General features: G+C 43.7%; 1 protein-coding gene and 1 long non-coding RNA gene across 6 annotated transcripts in view; one reads left to right on the top strand and one right to left on the bottom strand.

The window, feature by feature from the left end:
* LOC105284577 (mucin-12) overlaps positions 1–13,284 on the bottom strand; it is a 275,050-nt gene that overhangs the window by 236,038 nt on the left and 25,728 nt on the right. The gene's annotated exons all lie outside the window — the stretch shown is intronic.
* LOC113562090 lies at positions 2,168–8,593 on the top strand. Its single transcript, XR_003406646.1, has 2 exons — positions 2,168–5,713; positions 6,025–8,593. It is a non-coding gene; the product is annotated as an uncharacterized LOC113562090 (long non-coding RNA).

The following is a 13,284-nucleotide window of genomic DNA, read 5'->3' on the forward strand; positions in this document are numbered from 1 at the left end:
AGGAAAGTTTCCCGCAGTTTTGCGTTTCCACGGCAGGAATAATTCATCGTGTCCCGTGAAACTTTTACGATTTCCACGGGCGACGTGCGACGAGTCCGACCAAAATCTGAGGACACGAACGGTATACGTTTTCATGAAAATAAGAAACCGCGAGACACAACGAAATTACTCGGCGAAATCAATCTTGATACGAATCATTCGTTCTTACGTGATGCTCTCAACATAACGTAATTCTTGCCGATACGATAGAGTGAATGCGATATGCACTTTTTACAATGACTCGTGCCGTTCTTGGTAACGAGCGTAGCGTGATACCGACGGTAACGCGATTGTTACATTGAAAATATATCCAAATTCGACGAAGCTTTTCTCCCGTTCTGATGCACGTAAACGAACGAAGTACGCGATGAAAGTCTCCCTAATGTGGGAATGCGACATGTGCGCGATAATTCGCGTACGCGCGTCGAAACGCCGCGCCGCGCAAGAGAACGCAAACACACCGCTACTTAGAAAACTTTTGCCGCACTATATACGCCACGATACGGAGGATACAGAGACACTTTACCGTTGAAAAACGACGTACGCACTTGCTACCCCTGGCATTTTATTCCACGACTAAAAACTTAAAAAGACAGAGGAAAGTAGTGGATGTTATTACGCTGACTATACATCGTTGCGCGACTATGTACGGAGATGTAATGGACTGAAATAGGCAGAATTGTTATTTTCCGCGGAAACTTTTGCGAAATTAGCGTGACCATTATTTATAACCACAATTCACGTTCGCGTAACGACGAGTGAGCGAATGGCACATATAAACACAGTTATCGATCGCGATTCTTTCGGTAAACTGTATAGTACGTATATCACGCGCTTTCGACTCGCGAGCTGATCGACGTGAACACGTAGGCCAGCAGGTGCACGCGAAAAGGGTGAAAAGGATTAAAATAGGCCCGTCTATAATCTACTTTACATTTGCAGGAACCCTTTCTAAGCGCGGCGACTAATACGGTAATGCATCGGAATCCCCTCAACAGGGGCGGTAGTTTCCGGTAGTCGTAAAGCCGGTTTAAGTAATTCCCGATAGAGGAAAGCTTCCTTCGCACGCAGCTTCTGTTTTCGATGAATCCTCTTGCTAATAAGCTTTCGCGCATTCATTCTTTCTTGCTGCGTCATCATCAAAGAAATATCCAAAATTCGACGGACTAAAGCTAAACAAACTTAAATCCTTTATTTTTCAAATGCAGCAAATAATTCTTTTACTAGAACATCATCTAATGTAATATCAGAGACATAAAATTTTCATTTATAAATAACTTTTAAGAACTTTCAGGAAGAATCTTGGTAAATTTTTTAGACATTCTCCAGATTAAAATTAATCTAAACCAGTTAACATTCTTAGCATGGCAAAGGTACGATTAATTTAATTTCCGCTTAATTGTTATGTAATTCACCGCGACCGTCTCAATCTTGCCGGAAGTACACGTCGCGCAAGACGACAAATCGCTGTTCTACCTCGTCGAAAGTTTTAGGGCACGGCCGCCTCTGGCGACACGTGTGCCCACGAGAATCCGCCGCAATGACGGGAGAAGGGACAGGATTGGCGAGGGTGCAAAAGAAGAGAGACAAAGAGAGAGAGCGCGAGCGAAAAAGAGGAAACGTGACGTCGTCGGTGTAAGGCCCTGCAAATTGTTTAACTTTTGCGGGGTGGCGGACGACACCGGGCGATACAATAATGGCTCACTGATGCGATTTTAACTTTTCACGCCCGCCACGTTCGTCGGGGTTGAATTCCATCGGCGGAATATCGGACGTGGGCGCGATAGAGCGCTAAAACGGTGGCGCGGCACCGCGACATGTCGGTCCGCGAGCGAAAAAAGTTCGCTCGTCGACCTCCGTCGATCTGAACTCCAACCTTGCGAATTCCTCCGGGATGAGAGCGAAATTCCGCAGGACTCGGGATATCCCGTCTCGCAAGAATGCGTTTTCCTCCTTGTAGAGGCGACGGATTGCGCCGAGTTTAATAGACACAGGCATAACGAACATTTTCTTCCAACACTCATAATACTGCGATAAGCATAAGAATATTCACATTCACGAAAAATCCGCTTAATTAACTTCCGCGGAAAATCGGTAAGATTTATTTTAAAATGACTGCGCATCATATTTCACACACGAAATTCTGTGATATTTCCGTGCTTACGAGTAATATTAATGTAGTTTAGTTCTGGCAGTATATAGTTTTAATACAGTTTTTAATACGTCATAGATTATTCATGTAATAACATTATGTAAGAAATGTAAAAATAAGAGTGACACGCGTATGATACGCGTGTTCTCAGTTACAGGATGACATCAAACTTGGGAGAATATTAAGCTAATATGAAGAAACACTTGTGCGTTTTCCAAGCTTTCGGTGAGCCAGGTAATGCCGGAAGGTAATTAGCTATCATGTTACCTTCCGCCTCCCGCTCGCTCGCCTGATGCCTACCTGCCTGGCTGGCTGCCTGCGCTGGATCCGTTTTCAGACATGCAATTATGTCTGATGGAAATGGAAGGCACGTGCACATATAAAGTACGCAGACGGAAAGAGGGAGACCCCCGCATTATTGCCCCGTGCGCGTTTCAATTGCTGCGTGCGTGTCTTCGTCGAGTCCCTCAAAACGCACCGAGATAAAATGTTTTCCACCTCTTCGAGCTCGCAAACGCCATAAATATGAAACGCAATTTCCTACTTGTACGTATTTTTTCTTTTTTTTCACGTAAATTTGTATCTTTAATTAATAAGGTGCAAAAGTAGGCGTTTTCGAAAAAGAAGAACAGGAAAAGATAAATGCATATACGTCCAAATGAGAATTAATGAAAGCGACGCAAAAGCAGAAATATACAAAGTATTCATTTCCATCAAGCACAATATTCCCATTAAGAACAATAATCTGGTACAAGGTACTTGAGTTAAGCACATTATACGATCCTGGAAAGTTTTTTCTTTTGTCTTGAGCCATCTCAATGTGGAGGTTCTACCGTGAACAATTTATGGCTTAAAAAAGGAAGGGTGTCACCCTCTGACAAACGAAGACGGAGATACAGACATCGAACTAAACGCCGCCACCCCAACCCCTCTTGTCCGAGGGGTCAAAATTCTTGTAAAACCATAAAGAGGATTCCCAGTCATTAGATCGTTTCGTTACAGGATCCCGCATTTTTCTGCATCCCACCCACCCTTAAAGAACCATCCCCGACGACTGTTTAAATTTCTCTTCCGTTTTGTAATACGACGGAAATCGCATCGCTCTCAAGAGATCCTTGACTTTGATTTAAGAAGATTTTCAACTACAAACAATTTTGCGTTGAGAGATTTCACAGAGATAAATAAGAATAATAAATATAAAACAAACGAAACAAACAAAAAGTAACATTACAACAGTAACAACGATAAGAATTCTTATCGAAAGCGTTGCTCTTGCAAGCAAGTACCAATAAAATTTTATTTTAATTTTAATGTGTATGTAAATTCTTTTATTACGATCCATTGCACAGAATAAATTCTCCTTTCCTCTCTATTCTTATTATAATAATGGTTATAAAAATTCTCAATAAATTTCATCGTACATAATTCCACGAATTTTATTGCAACTGCAGACAACAACTCTTGACATCGCAATTTACAATTCACTCGAGTAAAAATATGAAAGAACTCCTCCTTTTAAATCAAGCTGCTCGAATCCTTCCTTCGTTCTAATCAATCGGAGCATAATGCGAGAAGGAAAATGCAACATGTGCGGTAGTGCGAGATCGGCACGGCATTGGGAGAAATAAGGGAACCCTCTTCTTGGCTGAAATCCGGGGCACGAGGACGCGGCATGGGTCTGTGATTTTGCCGTTTCCCGACCACCATAGATCACGGCGTCGTAGCAATTGAGTTAGGAAGGAAGGAACCAGTTCGGCAAACACTTCGCTCGCAACGCCGTCGCCCCCGTCCTCCCTTCCACCCCGTCGTCCTTGTCCGCTCACCAAATTTATGGCTTAAAAAAGTCCCGGACGGCCGGAGTCGTTCGCTTTATCTGTAATGTACTGATCTTGCCTCCGTCGACGAAGGCGCCCCTTCTTGCTGCCGACGTCGTTCCTGTCTCTGGACTCAGCCTGGACCGAAAGAAGCCACCCCACGATCTGGATATGGGGTCCACCCGGCGGCGCTAGTGTACACAGGGGTGAACCACTACCATCGCCACCACCCCGCGGCTTTCATGATTTATAACAAGGAGAGAAGGCGAAAAGCGGGCAAGGCGGACGAAGGGAATCGATGCCTTCGAGTCTCGAGGCCCGCAGGAGCTTCGGCGGGACTTGCTTTGATAAGGGTTTACGAATCACGCGATTTTCCTACGAGGAGCACTGAATCCGTAGCTTACGCGTCGAACGAGAGCGGGTCCTCGAGGTGGAAGGTCATCCAAAGAAAGACGCGGATTGGAACTTCCTACTTGCAGAATACTACCGCGATAAGAGAACAGTTTATCCCGCGCGCGAATTTATTCCTTCCGCATTAGAATGCGGCTCATGGTAAGGAGAATTTAATCCAAACTTATCGCATAAATCGAATAAAACATAGTTATGTCTAAAGTGAAATATATAAAACGAAATAAACTATAATATACACTAATTTTATTTTTCATCGCGGATATTAATCAATTTTTTAATTATCAATTTTTTAATTATATTTGGATATTGTAGACGCGAAAAGCTGCATTTTCATTATTCATTGCTTCAACTTAAACATTTTTTTTAATGTATGTTAAAGGGGTGACATTTGGCTTATAACATTAAATTTTATTTTTACATCCATTTTTACAATCGCCGCGTAAGTTATACTCGCGAAGCGGAAAAATAAAAGGGAACATCTACAAACGTCACATGTCGACGTCGCAAGCAACCAACCAGGAAGAGGGAGAGATGAAATGTGCAGGGAGTAGATAAAGAGGGAGAACATCCTCACCCCGTGCTCACCCTCTCGAAAAGGCTGTTCTAAGTTTCCCGGAGACGTCTGTGAGCAAGAACTCAGAGTACGAAGTTGTTCGTGTGCTACGTGCCGGGAGGAACCGCGAGTGGAGAAGATGCAGGCATGGTCAGACAGACGTGTGGACACCCGATCGGAATGACGTTTCTGGTTGTCGTCGTCGTCGTCGTCGTCTCAAGGCGAGCAATCACTTAGGCAAATATTCACGCACGGATGCATCTTCAGCATGTGGGCGCCTGTTACATTCGATATGAGCAGCCACCAGGATGAACGTATGGAGCATAGGGGCTTCTAATTGGGATGCCACCACCACGTGAAATTCTGTCAACGATCGATATTATTGCCGTTTCTTTGCGGATACGTTGAAGGAAAAAGAACAGAGATAGCTACACGACGGAAAATTCGAATGTAGCTAAACATGTTAAAGATACATGTGCGTGAAAATGAGATGATTCAAGATGATGTTTGATTGAACATGATTTTTTTAAATGTTCAAACAAATTGCAACAGAGTCTCTCTCCGATTAAGCCTAATGAAGGATGGTCGCCTGGAGAACGCTTCAAAGGAGCTGCACGCCAAACGATTCATCAGGATACGTAGGGCTCAAACCTCGAAGCTTCTGCGGTTCTTCCTCCTCAAGATTCGACCGTAAAGTTCGCCCTAAGGACCAGCATCCTTGCTCCATAAACCTAACCCTGTCAGGTAAGTAAACGTGATTCCTTTGACGATCTCTAACTCCTTTGCGCATGAGAAAGGATCGCGTATAGCCCGAACAAATCCCTTACAAATGTACGTTCTGCAGGATGTCAATCAATCTATCATTTCCTCCGTTCCTTGCCGTTCCGTTCCTTTCGAGAAAATTATAATGATAATCGCATCACGAAATTTACAGTCTTAATATGCTTTTGTTTATAAACATAATTAATTAGAATCGAAAAGATAGTGTTACGTAATTTATTATTAAACTTACGAATATGATGCGTCTCAAAATCGAGTCTCTTGATTACTTTCAGAATACAACCATCGATTCCATCGTCTGCGGTTACACGGACCGGGAACAACGAATCTTTGGCACATCTGCCGAGCACGATAGCAGCGATTACTTATGCGTCCCGTGCTCTCTCTCACAGAAGCTTCCTCAGCGAATCCCTTCCTCGCCACCTCCCTCTCGGCGAGATGTACAAGGGGGATGGCGCGAGTTAACGCGAACATATAAATTAGCAGGACATCTTAGCAGGCCGCTTGCAACTTAGTCACGTAGCGGGTTTAAACTTGACAGGAGGTGGATCCTGCGACGGCGAGCGTATGCGGCCGCCACCGCCACCGTATAGCGCCGCCACCCTGTATCACCCCCCCCCCCTGCCCCGTCACCTGACCCCTGTGATTACCACGGCTGACGAAAAGAGGGAAGAAAGGAGGGGAAGCGAGAAGCCTCTTAATTCTCCGAGATTCTCGGATCGTCGAAGTGGAAAACGATCGGCCATCGATGGGGTCGAAATTACAACCGCGATATTTCCTCTCGACGGTGTCGCGGATCGAAGCGAAACTCGAGTATCCCTGTTTCAGGATTTCTCAATTTGCGTCGATATCTCAGAATAGAAACAATAGATTTGATCCGTGAGAAGATAAAAGATCATATGTTTCGTGTGTAGACAATCGAATTGTGGAATCGCATCGTTTTCTTTGCGCTAATTAACAATAGCTGCGGAGATATAACATCCAATAGCAGAGGAGCCAACGTAGATGTAAACATGTTAATATATCGCGATGATTTAGTGCCCCGAGGAAGCTCGATCTTTGACTTGTCCAGTGGTAATCTCACATCTGACGAAGACTAGCTAGAGGCGAATCGCCGCTCGATCTTACCGTTAACGCAAGAATACGTCGATAAGGGCGGTCGAGACACGCGGTGCTCGCCGTCAGGGGAGAGCAGGAACTTCCGATTTATGGGCCGTCGTGTCCCAGGAGATCCTGAGAGTCCCCGGGATGCGGTCAAAGTGACAGGGTGGGCGATTAGGTGCACAATACTCCGAAACAGTTCGGAACGGCATCTGCGCCGTTCATTGATCACATTCGAGGACGAGGCGGAAAGTCCGCGAGACGAAGACGACAACGACGACGACGACGACGACGAGATTGCGAAAACGGGGAAGACAGTTATGACGTGAGCGCGTAGAATTCGCCTTCACCGAGGAAATGGACGGATGGCAAAGCGACAACGGAACGTCCTTTCCAATTTCCAAGTCCTTTCCACACAATCCAGATTGTTTTCCGCGGTACGAAGTCGTCGCTTTTTCACGATCCTGACTACCCTTCAACTTTTCCTCAACTAATACACGGAGTAAAGTTTCGCGTCGCATGATTTCTTTTATTTTCAGAATTAGCTGGAGAGAGTCGGCTGCGATGATTCGTTAAAGTCGAGAAATGACATGTGATCGATAAAATCTGCGTGGGTGCGAAAATTTATTAAAATAATGAAACTTATAAAATATAGAAAAACATTGATCAATAAAATCGCGAGGTATATGTTTGGCGACAAGTTGAACATGGAGAAGGAAAACCAACAAATGTGTTACACAGACCAACTTTACGCTTTGCACTCATATAAAGAAGTAATGAAGTCAACGCTATTGGCAAGACGAAGAACAGTCCACACAGTAACTACAGGAAAGCGGATCCCCTTGATTCTGACTTTATGCTCGACAAAGTCCCCTACTACGCCTTTAACGTCTCTCCTAAGCTAAACCAGCACCATCATGGTAATTGCAACGTGGCGGTGTAGTGATTAATGCTGCTTGTTATTAGGATAAGGCTCGGAGACGTTATCAAGACAGAGCGCGGTGTTGAAGAGTGCTTCGCACTTTCATTGAAAAGGACGTACTATGCAAAGTAGGCTTACGTCTTTACAATAAACTAAAATGAAACCTACTGTTTCTAGATAATAAAGATACTGTATATTCTTGTGCGGTATTTTTTTATTGCAAAATTACTTATATAAATCTCTTTCTTTGTGTGTTATATTACAAGCATATATTACGATAATGCGGAAGGATTATTTTTTAAAGAATTATTGAAATATCTTTTATAATGCAGTACGAACATCTACGCCACTGAGACACCGTTCCTTACGTGGATAGAAGAGATAATGTTTACTTATAATTAATGAGTTAGAGTCGTGAATGAACCAAGAGAAGAAAGGGTGTAGCTAAGAACGTTGGGGCTACCTTCTAAACTACGGAAACATTCAAGGAATTCCTCAAACTCTCTCTCTCACACACACACACACACACACACACACACACACACACACACACTCTTTCTCTTTGCATCTCTCCACGCTTTCGCGACATGCTGCGGCGTTATTAGCTACGTTTATCATTCGTCTTGCGAGATATACACGAAATCCTATAATAAATTTGTCTTTGATAGCTTATAAAGACAGCTTTTTTCTGCAATAAGATAAAAGTCAATCGCTGCACCTAAAATAAATAAAACTGATAAGAGTAAATACCAAAAGTAATGTATTGAAACCAGAAATAAAACAACAATATCATTAATCAAAAATAAAATTATTTGTCTCCACGAAAGCTGAAGCAGAATATCTTCTATATTTTTCCCCCAAGCTTTTTCGCTCTTTTACATTTCGATCCCCTCCGCACCTATACCTCTCATGAGCTACCTACGTACGCAAAATTACACGGCGGTGGGATTTAATTATGTCTGGAATTTGGCGCTAATTAAGTTTGATCGAACGAATCCGTGGGTTTGTTACTGAGTTTGCTCCGCAATGCTTACGAAACAAGGGTACGCCCGCACGAGCATAATGCAAATTATATTACCCTTTATGTCGGCTAGCCGAGCATTCTATTGACGTGCACTCCGTACGCTCTCTTTCACCGCCCCATCTGACAATTGTCGATATAATTGATAATTTGACAGTCAGATCAAAAAGAGATGAGATACTGCTTATTTATATTGCACTGATTGAATTCCTTGAAAGATCCTTGGAAAGATCCTTGAGCTTTCCGAACTCACAAATCCAGTGAATCCAAGTTCCAATCACAATTTCAATCATTTCAATGTATCACACTACGCAAACGATTGCTGTACAAAAGAACAGGAAAAAGTGTATGGACGAGGAAACCAAAAGTTTTGTCTTTCTCCACATTTTGATAAAACGTGTAGACATCTCCTCCCACGGTTGCAAGTTTTGCCATTCGGTCCTTCGAAAGAGCAAATACGCACCATCAACAAGGAAACGAAAGGTAGGCGATAGGAGAGGTAGAAGCGACACCCTCGGGCACGGTGGGTTTACCCCCTGATTGGATGAATATTAAATTCTAGTCACCAGCAAACAACCACCCCACTTCCCCTCGCTTCTTCGGCCACGACGATTGAAATATGTATCCGACGCGAAGTCAAACATTCCGACAAAGTGCATGACCCGGTACGTGGCGCGAATTCGGCGCATGATTCCCGCGAAAAATGTACGTGATCTACATATCCGGTGGAAAAAAACCCGGAGCACGGACATGTACGCTCCACCGAAAGTTCCGTCCCTCGTTGCATATGCACAAGCCTCCGATAAATTCCAACGTAGCCATGTGCTACATGCGTACGGAGCACGCTACGAAAAACACAGAATTATGAAATAATCACGAGACTTTTTAAATAGCGCTTCGCGCGGAGCATCTGAATTTCGTTCTGTATACCGATTACACATCTCGCACTCTGAACAACATGGCTTTTTATCGGCAATTACGCCGATCGTTCAGCAATCTGAATTATAATACCGTACGAAGCGAGATTAATCGAATGCAAATTTCTCGCTTTTTTATTCCCAAACACGTCCCAGTGACAGACTCGAGCATAACGTTACGTCGCGCGCGACCGAAAACAGTCTGTTTTAAATTTCTCATTTATCGCTCAGGGCGACGAAACTTTGCCTACATATCCCGAGAGACACGAACGATCGAAAGTTTCGTTCTAGATAAGTAACAAATTACGGATCGAGTAACAAGGCTGACTACTCTCCGTGGGGGGAAAGAGGGGTGAGCAAAGAGGGAGATAGCCCGGCTAGGTAATTGCCGAGGATGAGACAGGACTTTCGAAAGAATGTAATTTCGTTTTGCGTTTCGCGCGCGAAGTCATCAATCGCCGCGCGTCGCGGCACGCTGCGTCGCGACGCCTCGATTATCGCGACGGTTTAACGGAGACGAGGCGGCAATTATCTTCGAGAAATTAAGGGCGCGGGATACGCCAAGGGAGGAAGGTGGAGGATCGGACGGGACGAAGGGGAGAAGAGAGATCTTGACGGAACGGGCGCGTTTTCAGCAAGAAGGGTGGTACGCTTAATTTCATAGACGTGGCGTACGGTGCCATACGAGCAAGAACAATCGAGCCCGGGAGCGTGTGCGAAGGGGGCCTCGGCCAAGGGTAGGTTGTACATACTTCGAAGGGATAATTACAATAAGCAGCCCTTGCTGCCCTCGCCTCGCCACTGGTCTAAGAAATCCACTGGCGTAATCTACCCAAATTCGTGCGCGACATCGAATCTATCGTGGACGAATTGACGTTCAGGCAATCTTGATGTATATCAAAATTATTTTACACGATCTATTTTATTGTACATTTTATATTTTTTTATTTTATTTAAAGAAGCACATCGCATCGATTCTTTCATATTCGAAAGAGTTACGCAATTTTTAGGACAGAGATAACTAAATTATCGCTCATCCTAAATGAATTGATTGAGATAATTAATTCGTAATATCAATTAGCAACATATATTAAATAAAAAAAACCTTACAGAACGATAAGACAAGAGATATTTAATGAACACATCGCCCTGATTATATTTTAAGACATCACATGAAATTCTAGTTAATTTGAGTTTCCATTAATGTACAGCACTCAAGACTTAATTCATCCCCTATGTAAATTGCTATCGTCTCCGCTCTCGCGAGCGTGCGTACGCAAAACGCATTGGTCCCATATACTTTCTGGAACGAGCGTATCGCCAAGCGCGCGAACTTAACGGCGCGGCGCGTCGCGCCGCGATAAAACATCGGCGAATTCGCGCGATTGAATTACAGTTTAATTAACTCGCGGGCAATTAAGGCCCGTTCCGTCGCGCGCCCCGAACCACCCCCGGCCTACATCCCAGAAGAACCGACACCATCCAGCTATAACGAAACGGTTTTCGCTTTCCGTCGAATCTCGTACATCCGCCAGCTCGACCGTTTCAAGCAGCAAGTTTTGAGGGTACTCGCGATTTCATCGAAAACTTTTGCACCCCTCGATCGCTTTTTTTTACTCTTCCATGCCTTTTCCCTCTTTCGTTTCAAACAGCCTGCCAAAAGAGATTGGCCACAAGCGCATGCATGCCAGAAATCAGAAAGATAATGTCGTTGACTAATTAAAAGGATCGGTAATAGCAATGTTTTAATTATCTGTAGACTTAGTAGGTGATTCTGGGCTCCGACTGCAATTTTATCGATTTGTATGCGTAAATAAAAATGAATCGCGACAGATCAAAACACAAATATCAAGTTAAATACGTTTTGCGTTTGACCTCTGCCAAAAAACAAAATCGCAAAATTTTGCATTAATTCTTAATTTCCGATCGACCCAATATTTTATATCTTATATACGAAGCTATATTGTGATTCCTGAACTTACTGCTGATTTCGAGACGCATGATACTTCCATGAACAAACGTTAATGCACCATAACACACGCGTCGTGCATCGTGGAAACACGCAGTCGGTGTGCACGGTATACTTGGCCGATGGGAAGCCGTAACTGCCGCGTAGGCGGCCGATTTAACGACGAGTGAATAATTATGGGGGCTTTACGGTCCGATGCAGGAGAGCCCCGGCGAATGGAGGAACGCCACTATGCTCGTTATATTTATGGGCCGACGATGACGGCAATTTCGGCCGAGGAATCGGCGGCGGAACTGTTGCTGGACGCATCTGGCGTTGTTCCGTTGCACCGCGAGCTGCCGCAACCTTCGCGGCAGCAAACAGCGAGAACACATTGAGCATATCGATGAGAAAACCGCATTCGTTAGCGCTCGCGATGGATTCTACGTGGCCGGTGTCAAACATGACCACTGTTCGCCTTTTCGCGAGAGACAAAATTATTTCCTGACCACGCGCCATAGTGGATGCGACGATCGATTGACGATATCGCGCGCGAAGGCACGTGCCGTATCGCCATAACAATTGTCGAAGAACATCCTGATCGTTAAAGCTTGCGGTTCTCGATGGAATGCATCGTTCGAAGAGCTGAATTGCCCTAACGTCGTCATTAATTACCGATCCCGCATGCTCGTTTATATCTTATAAAATAAATCATTATAGATACTGGGATAAATTCTTTAACAAATATGGAATTGGCGTACCTTGACAAAAGCTTGAATGTTTTGTATTAAAAGTAAGCGAATTAAATTTCAAGCTTGTACGCGAACAAGATCCTCTTTTTGATCTACTTTAACTATATGCTATACAATAAAAGATCTTTTTTTCTAATAATTTTGATATTATTGTGAAAACCGTCATAAATTACGATATGATTCGTGCAATCGTAGGCTGAAATGATTAAGTGTATTAAGTTCTCTTATGGTACAAATGCATATCCCTTCGTCGTGATTAGGATTAAAGTGAAGGTGGGAACCAGGTAAGTTCGTTCCAGGGATGCGAACATTTATAATTAAATGGCGTTGTTACTTATTACATGGAAGTTCGCGAAGAAGCGGAATAGGGAGATTGTTAGAGGAGGTAGGCTGTGGTTACTCGGATAATCTCCTCTATAATGTAAGACGGCGAATGGAGCGCGCCTGGACGGGTTCTAGCTTATGCGTTTAAGAAAATAGGAAATGTAGTTACGTTCAACGGGATTTCAAATAAACCTAAGAGAAAAATCACGAGAATAAACGCTTTATCATGGACACAGGATCGCATATCTAACGGTAACAAGCAAACAGATCCATGCAGTTTCCAAATTGCGACGAAACATGATGCAATGGGTAAGGTACCAAAAATCGCAACTTGTTTGCATCACACAATGTTAATATCCTTACGGAAATCAACGGATTTATTATGAAGTTATCGCTGTCATGATTAGAATATTCAACATGTTACGTAAATGAGAACAATGGACATATTCAAGAGATTATTTGAAAACTGCGTCGAAAGTGCATATCAGCGAAAAAGCATTCATAATCAGATCAGCATTCGGATGGCCGACGGAGTCGATCTCGCTCGGTC

Source organism: Ooceraea biroi, chromosome 6 (genome assembly GCF_003672135.1).
Source record: "Ooceraea biroi isolate clonal line C1 chromosome 6, Obir_v5.4, whole genome shotgun sequence".
Taxonomy (NCBI): Eukaryota; Metazoa; Arthropoda; class Insecta; order Hymenoptera; family Formicidae; genus Ooceraea; species Ooceraea biroi.